Below are 9,153 nucleotides of genomic sequence, written 5' to 3'. Positions count from 1 at the left end.
AAGGGGAAAAAAACTCAAACCTTTTTATGACGAGATGAAAAGATTGACATTAAAAGAAAAAAAAACTTGACTTTAGCCTAGTCATTCAGCAAACAGATGTATAAGAATAAGTATAAAGCAAATACAGAATATACATTTTATTATCAACACTTTTATCTGAGCCTTAAGGTCGATGTGGAGAAATTACAAATGTGCCCCATCAACAGAAAATTATGAGAAACAAATGATTCTATGTCACATGTACATTTTGGATGTGTGGGAACCCACATAAAAATATGTGCAAATTGTGTAGTCATATTGCACAAAGACTTGAAATGATTTATTGCTGCATAATACATTTCTGTATGGGTTGCTGGAAGGTCAAAATGTATTCATTATAAGCTTATAATTAAAACAAAGTTGTATCTTCTGCAAAATTCAAACAAAGTCTTAACACTAATCCTGGTACCATTTCTGTGTGTGGGGTGGACAAAGAATTAACCCCTTAACTGTCACCCCCCTCTTTGGGGATACATGAGAAAATGCACTATACAAACTTAAATAGTTGTAGTCCATGAACACTTTGGAATATAAACATAAGGATGGTCTCTTTTGAAAGAAGATACTTAGAAGATTATTGCTGAATTAGAATATTTTAAATTAAATATTTTTTTGTATAACATTTTTTTGAAGTTTATGTTTATTGTTATGAAAATTTACTGAAATATTAGTTTTATTCTGATGAATTCACAAAAATGCAAAAAAGTAACTATACGTCTAACAAAGTTCTGTTTCAAATTTCATCTTGATATCTAAAAAAATGAGTTTTCTTACGAGAGTTCTCTCGTACTGCGTCTTAGCTAAGACGCTACGGGAAAAGTCTCTTTTCACTAAATACTGAAGCAAAAAATTATCCTTAATTTTGAATTTTTGTAAAGCGCATTTGCATAGACGGCTCGCTCGCTCATTGGCTGCTCTGCGGCAAGTGCACAGCCTATCGAGCTGCTCCGCATGCGCCCCCTGCAGTTCTGGCTGAAAGCGCGGGTACCGCGCGGAGCGTGGGTATCTGGTCGCCTGCGTCTCAAGGTCAATCAGGGCTGCGTTACAGCCCTGAAACCCTGGACAGCAAACGACTGGTACCAATCAGGTGTAAGCCTGGGGACTTCCTCGAAAGTGAAGATGGTGTCGACGGATGCCTCCACTTCGGGATGGGGAGCGCTGCTCGAGGGCATACCGTCCTTTGGCCTGTGGTCAGAATGGGAAAAGCTCCAACATATCAACTGTCTGGAAATGCTGGCAGTGGAGAACGCGCTGACGCGCTTTTGTCCCCGAATCAAGGGCACAACTTGCGCTCGCTGAGGGCAGTTCATGTGCCTGGGCTACAGAATTTGGGTCCAGACAGGATGTCCAGAAACAACATTCCCACGGGCGAATGGTCTCTACACCCGCAAACAGTCCGGCTGTTGTGGGAGAGATTTGGCAGGGCGGAGGTGGAACTCTTCGCATCCCACGAAAACACACACTGCCCCGCGTTCTTTTCCAAGAACGAAAGCGCGCTGTCACGGAGATGGCCGTGCTGCCCGCTTTATGCTTTCCCTCCCGTCTCCCTCCTTCCGCAGGTGATAGAACGGGTGAGATAAACGAGATGTTCAATACTGCTTGTAGCACCTTTTTGGAAGAACCAACCATGGTACCCAGATTTGATGCAGTTAGCAGACATCGCCCCGTGGCCAGTGCCGTTGAGGAGGGACCTCCTCTCGCAGGCCAGGGGCTCGATTTAGCACCCTCAACCGGAGTTGTGGTCCCTCCATGTGTGGGCGCTCAACGGTTACCCGCTGATCTCTCAGTGGGAGTGCTAAATACCATCACTCAGGCTAGAGCTCCGTCGACATGACGGCTGTATGCCTCGAAGTGGTCGGTGTTCTCCAGCTGGTGCACAGCTCGGGGATGTTCACCCCTTAGTTGTGAGGTGACGGAGGTTCTCTCCTTCCTACAGGAGCTGTTGGATAAGGGCAGAGCCCCATCCACGCTCAAAGTTTATGTGGCGGCCATCGCAGCGTTTTCTGAAACGCTCGGTCAGTCAATAGGAAGGAACAATTTGGTCATCCGCTTCCCTAGAGGAGCTAGGAGGCTGAATCCTCCCAGACCTCCGTCAGTCCCTATATGGGACCTCGCGGCGGTTTTGGAGGCCATGAAGGGTCCCCCTTTTGAGCCTATCCAATCGATTAGCCTCCAGCATCTGTCGTTCAAGACGGTATTCTTGTTGGCTCTCGCTTCAGTAAAGCGTGTGGGTGACCTGCACGCGCTCTCGGTGAGCCAGTCGTGCTTGGAGTTTGGGCCTAATGACTCAAGGGTCATACTCAAACCTAGGCACGGTTATGTGCCAAAGTCCCTCAACATGCCGTTTCGGGCTCAGGTTATTGCCCTGTCTGCCCTGTCGGTGTCAGGAGAGGATGGAGACTCGAGTCTTCTTTACCCTGTTAGGGTTTTAAGAGCTTATGTGTCTCGCTCCGCTGTCTTTCGACAGACTGAGCAGCTGTTTGTCTCGTTCAGTGGACGTTCCAAGGCAATGGCTGTTTCGAGACAGACTCTATCCAGATGGATAGTTGACGCCATAGCGTTAGCTTACGCTTCCAGGGGCCTTCAGTGCCCACTGGGCGTCAGAGCACACTCCACGAGTGGGCGTAGTCTACTGGGATCTCCTTGCAGGATATATGTATGGCGGCAGGTTGGGCCTCGCCGTCTACATTTTTATCAGGTTCTATAACCTGGAGGTTCCTTATTGGTCTGATATTGCATCAGCCTGCGCTCGATAGGCTGTGCACTTGCCGCAGAGCAGCCAATGAGCGAGCGAGCTGTTTCGCCTATGGCTGTGTACTGCTGCAAATGCGCTTTACAAAAATTCTAAATTAAGGATAATTTTTTGCTTCAGTATTTCGTGAAAAGAGACTTTTTCCGTAGCGTCTTAGCTAAGACGCAGTACGAGAGAACTCTTCTAGAGAGAACCGAGGTTACGTAAGTGACCGAGTACGGTTTCTGTGGGACTTTTTGCTGCTATAACACAATAGGCCTCTAGGAGTCAACCGATGCTCCTTTTTTGACCCCTAAAGGTCATTTAGTTACTTTAACTGACATCTGACACCACAAAGTACACTGTAGAAAAGTAAAAAAAAAAAAAACAGGAAAAAGCCTAGTCTCAAACTATTCACATATGTTTATACTTTTCTATACATATGAAAAATAGAATAAGAAGAAAAATAAACAAAAATATTAGAAAGCTCAATCTCCTACAATTTACAACTTTTCAACTATTTACAAACTTTTCACAACTTTTTACATCTTTTCACAACCCCAACTACATATTGTGCTTGTCATGCCAGGGGTTGAAACAGTCTTTTGTTGCCTGGAAACACAGGTATGCATCGCATGTCTGGCAGATTATGAGTGTTTTTTGGAGGCACATTCTGCATCTCTTCCTCGAATCTTCACTCATTTCGATGATGTCTTTGGGCCTGTGGCATGCATAGGACATATTTCTAATCTAAAGTCAAACATAACCAAGTAAATAAAATGTGAACACATCTACACAATTAGCCTTTCGCTGGCCCCTCCTCCAAAAACGGCCATTGTCCAATCACACATCATAGCAAACGTTACTATGTGACCTGTTCCCACAAACTTTTACTCCATGCAATATGGTGAAGCGGTGCGCCCACAGCGTTTGTAAATCGGACACTAGGTACCCCGAGAAATTGTCTGGAGGTGTTGTGTTCTTTGTATTAACAAAGCTGAAAACACAACGTGAGCGGTGCTTACAATGGATAAAACAGTGTGGACAGCCCCACTCTCAGTTTTATGTGTCGAACATGTAGGTTTCAATAGCTAACATACCCTTGTACTTGAACAAAATAGCTACTAGCAATAGACAATAATAGACCATAACATATGAAAGAGAACTTACCCGGCAGTGCAAGAACATGACTGGTCCACAAAGCTGTGAGGAGCACATGAGCACCTCCCTGGTGTCCTTCAATTCAACAAACAGTAGCTTGTCATTGCATATCCACCTCATACTCCCACGTGGACCATTTCTGGGCAGTCTGTTGTCACCCGGTTGCTGTGAATCGTTCCACAGGCCCAGATGCCCTTCTGGAGGAGGTCTCTGAACAGTGATGGGCTGGTGTAGAAATTGTCCACATACAGCTTGTAGCCTGTTCCTAGGATTTTCTCATCCACCAGCACCATCACTGATTCATAGCTGAGTCCTTTACTTTGTTCTGCTTGTGCTACAGAGGATTTGCCCTCATAAATAAAAAAAATCCCATGTGTACCCATATGTGGAATGAGCTAAAACAAAAAGTTTGTACCCCCATTTTGTTGGCTTCTCCTTTCTCTTCTTCTCCCTCTTTCTCTCCTTCTTCCTCTCCCTCTCTCGCTCTCCATTTCTCTCCTTTCGCTTTGTTTTGTAATTCTGTCTCTTTCTCTGTCTTCATCTCTGAATCCGCTGAAAGTTGCAGCTGAAGTAGATGATGCAGACGCAGAAGAGGTTGATGGTTGAGTTGTGTCCTCGTCTTCATCAACTGAATACCTATTGCAACAAAATAGTATGAACTGAACTGAACTATGAACTATATTATAAAACTAATATACAACAATGTAATACAACCTGAATATAGTATAAAACTAATATTGTATGTGCAACAATATGACAAATTGAATATAGTATAAAACTAATATAAAACTAATACATGTATCATTCAATGCATCATACATCTAAATATATAATTATCACACAATTATGGCACATTTGCACATAGACCACAAAAATTGGTAAAGGTTGTATAAAAGAAAAAATATGCATGAACTCATCAATCTAGGGCTGCATCAGAAATTTTTCATCATCCCTTGATAGATGATTTGGTTCATCTTCACTTTTGCAAAGTTCCTCAACAAGTTCTAACAATGTATAATGCCTTTTAGGCAGTGTTGGGGAGTAACTAGTTACATGTAACGGCGTTACGTAATTTAATTACAAAATTATTGTAACTGTAATTAGTTACAGTTACTAAGAAAAAATGAGTAATTAAATTACAGTTACTTATGAAATTTTTAACGATTACAAAGGGGATTACATTTGAATATTTACACACATCCACATACAGATTTAACTGATTTATTTCCTAAATTGCACTGACTATTCTGAGACATACCGCCCTAATAATTTCCCGGGTGCGGAAATACAGTCTGGTTCGTAGAATCCAGTCATAAAAACGGAATGCCTAACGCGGACGGAATATGCCACATTTTGGATGACTAAATCAAAAGTAGGTCAGTACACTTGAATCAAAACATGACATGGACTAGTGTCTGTGAATATAAAGCCCCAAAAATGCAATATATGACTTGCACATTCTGCGTGTCTGTGGAAATCAGGCGCGGACTGGACACCGGGAGAACCGGGACAATTCCCGGAGTCCTGGCAGCCGATTTTGCCCCACTATTTAATATCATAATTGTATAATTGCCTGCCGAATGTACTAAAGCGATCATTTGCGAATCCGCCATTTGATAATTAAATCTCTAATAAGTCATGAAGTGTTAGTTGTGACTCGCGCGCTCTCCGCGCCTCCGCCAAACGGTTTGGATCAGACTCACCCTTACGAAAAATAACCATGGTTTTATTATAGTAAAACTGTAGTAACCAGTAACGTGCGGTGAAATCTTGTCATGGGTAGGCTGTGACCTATCAATGTGTGGAATATATGTTCATATATTCATTCAGTTAATTTAGCAACCCAAGTTCATTTTAGGCATCATCAGATCGCTGCCTGCATTCACCAAAGTCAGTCATGTGAGGCTAATGCACAATCAAATATAATAATCAAATTAATGGACACATCTATCTTATGACTTATACAACAAACAAATGTTTTGTGCGGGACACAGAGAAGGAGGCGGCGCGGCAGCCTAGTCACTCCATCAAAATGCGCAAACGGCCAGACAGCCACGGCGCACACACACACACACACACACACTTTTGGTCTGGTGACGGCGCACCAGGCTACAGTCAGAAAACATTGCGTCAGCAGTACAGCTTTAAAGTACAAAAACAGCTTATTCGCTCCTACAAACTGCTAGGCGCACACACCGACACGCAAGTATACTAGATGCTAGTATTCGGGAAGCGCGCGGATTGAGTGAGAGCGAGTAGATCACGTGACATGAAGCAAGCTCGGTCTCTGCCTCAATGTTGATAATTCAAGACAGCATGAGAACTGACTGCGCATGCGCAAATCTATATAAACTACGTTCTATGGACCAAAGAGGCACCGCTCACCTCTGCCTCAATGGCCATGGCTTTTGAATTTCCTGCATGAAACAACGGTTTTTAGGAGCAAACAATGGCAAAATGAGTATATTATGTGTATTCCTGAAAATTTTTGTTACAAAAAATAATATTTGGAATAAAATTAATGCAATTAATAATGTGGTGAATTAATAAAGATCTTGGAATTAATAAATGTAATGTCAGCATTTCCTTTGGTGAGGCACTGCCTACCCTGCCTACCCTGACCGCACGTCCCTGGTAGTAACCCATGGTTTTTTGGCGTGTTGACTACCATTTGTATAACCACAGATTTACTACAAATACCATGGTTAAACTATGGTTAATTTAGCAAAACCATGGTTAATTTGTGGTTACCATGGTTTAACTATAGTAACCATGGTTTTTTGGTTTTAATTGTAGTAAAACCATGGTTAATTTTCATAAGGGCAGAGTAATCAATGAGAGAGAGAGAAAGAGAGAGAGAGAGAGAGAGAGAGAGAGAGAGACTGGAGCAGTGGACAGCTGAAGCAGAGAAGCAGAACTCCTGTTCTGGGTTTCATCTGTAAAGATGCTTTTTTGTCTTTGTTTTTTTATTTATTTAATCAAGCAGCAGCACGTTGCTCATCAGTCATCACTCAAAATTCTATATAAAGGACATCATTATTATCTGTTGTAATGTTACAGTAGGAATTTAGCTGAAAAAAAATCCGATTTTTTTAATAGGTTTAGGGGGAGCTACGACAGACAACAACACAACCCTTACGAAAATTAACATTTTAATATTTAACTATAAATCCAGAGAAAATGGTTACTATTGGTTAACTGTGGTAATCAAAAATGTAAAATTATTTTCCAAATGTATTTATTTAAAAATAAATACAAATCCATTTGCAAAAAAAAAAATGTTATTTTACTTTTATATAGGCTAATAAAAGCATGTTTAACTTTTGTAAGGGAAAAACATGACTCGTGTACAGTATTAGGATTTTTCTATAAAGATATTGTAGTATTGTAGAGTATTGTATTGTAAAGTATAGTTTTGTTCAATCATGAGAGAGATGGATAACAGGGTAAAATAAAGAGACTGAAGAGAAAAATGGAAGTGAAGGTGCAGTTCAGGAGAGAACTTTTAATTATTTTGCATGTCCCCAAATTAAAGATTTAAACCTTTTTTGTCAGGTCCATACAAAAAATTGTTTTGTCCATGAATTTGTTTGTATGAGTTTGAATCTTCCAGTCTGAGTTTTTTTCCCAGTCCGCCCCTCCTGTAAATTAATGGCAAAGTCATGGTTTCATTTACTACACATTTATAGGCCTACTGAAGCTCGCAGTGTTTTCAACCTCTGCCGCCTCAATATAGGAGTACGCGAGCACATAAACATAATTTCTAGAACTGCTCTGTGTCATTTCATGTGCATTTTACTTATTTTGAGAAAACTATCATCATATACAGAGACAGCAGTTTCAAAAAAACACCAATGTTTCAGGAGTTTATTACACAGAATACGTCACATGCTTATTAGATAACTGTATTTAAGTTGATGTATATGCTTTTATTTATTATTCTTTAATTTTCACAAATTTATAAAAGTAATCAAAAAGTACTCAAAAGTAATTAGTTACTTTACTTTAATAAAGTAATTGAAAAAGTAACACTACTATTACATTTTAAACAAGGTAACTTGTAATCTGTAACCTATTACATTTCCAAAGTAACCTTCCCAACACTGCTTTTAGGCCATCGTAAATCCATCTTGTGAATATGAAGTGAAAAATGACAGTGTAATCTGTGTTCTGGTTCTACTCTGCAGATTTACATTCACCAGGTTTTCCAAACAGCCCGCTGAGCGTGATTGGCACGTGTTTGCAATCAACCATAAAGTTTTCTATTGGCTAGAGTTTATCTGGTCATCAGTGTTCAAAGAGGTCATAGGTCAGCTGATATGCTAAAATCGAAGGAGCCCTAGTGACAGATCCAGCTGTTATGTTTGACACTATTGTCTTGTCTTGCTGTTATTGAAAATAACTTTGTGAAGGCAGGCTCAAAGACTCTACCGACACAGCAATTTGTAAATTATTGCAAAACCACTCAAAAAATTACATTTTATTACAAAACCAACATTATAATTCATTTAAGACAGTATATATGAAATATGAATATACAGATAGATAACATGTATGTGTAAATATTATTTTATCAATATTTTTTCTAACAAATATTAGAATGGATGTTTTATTATAAACCTTCAGTGTGAAAAAAGTTTGAATTACTTTGTCCAGGTGCAACATCATTTACGAGACTTATTCAGTCTAATGAACTAAATAACAGAGTAAAGGTAAAAATCACATTTTATAGTAAAATAACCTTCTTTAAGTAGCGAGTTTGTTTTCCTTTATTAAACTATACAAACATTGAATGCGTTTTACTGTATTCAGAGCATCTTTAAATGTATTCATCAACTTTTCAGGAGGTTCACAGAACACAAAACATCCAAATAATTCTTGAGAGCAGAATTACGAGTATCCACCTTATTCTGAGACTTCCAGTTAGCAGTCATTGGTAGGCCTATGTCACTAGAAGAATGACAAAGTACAGTAAAATATAAAACTATCTGTCTGTCTTATTTATGCCAACAGAAAATGTGTACAGGTAAAAACAACTAAAAAAATTACATCTGAAGCTCCATTATCTATTTTAAAGGTTTTTATAACAAAGTTTGTCCATACCTGATTTTATTTTTAAAAAAAATTGTGAAAATGTAGGTTATTATATTTTTTTTCTGTTTGTATTTTCTTTATTGTATTTAAAAAAAAATGCAATTCTTAAAGTGGTAGTTTAATGGGGA

The 9,153-nt window shown here is 39.7% G+C and overlaps 1 protein-coding gene across 2 annotated transcripts in view; it reads right to left on the bottom strand.

Annotated features, from left to right (window-relative positions):
• Positions 1-9,153, bottom strand: part of LOC132096037 (polymeric immunoglobulin receptor-like) — a 60,971-nt gene that overhangs the window by 12,243 nt on the left and 39,575 nt on the right. The gene's annotated exons all lie outside the window — the stretch shown is intronic.

The sequence above is a fragment of the Carassius carassius genome, chromosome 20, assembly GCF_963082965.1.
Source record: "Carassius carassius chromosome 20, fCarCar2.1, whole genome shotgun sequence".
Classification (NCBI taxonomy): domain Eukaryota; kingdom Metazoa; phylum Chordata; class Actinopteri; order Cypriniformes; family Cyprinidae; genus Carassius; species Carassius carassius.
This window is presented reverse-complemented; position numbering and strand designations above follow the sequence as displayed.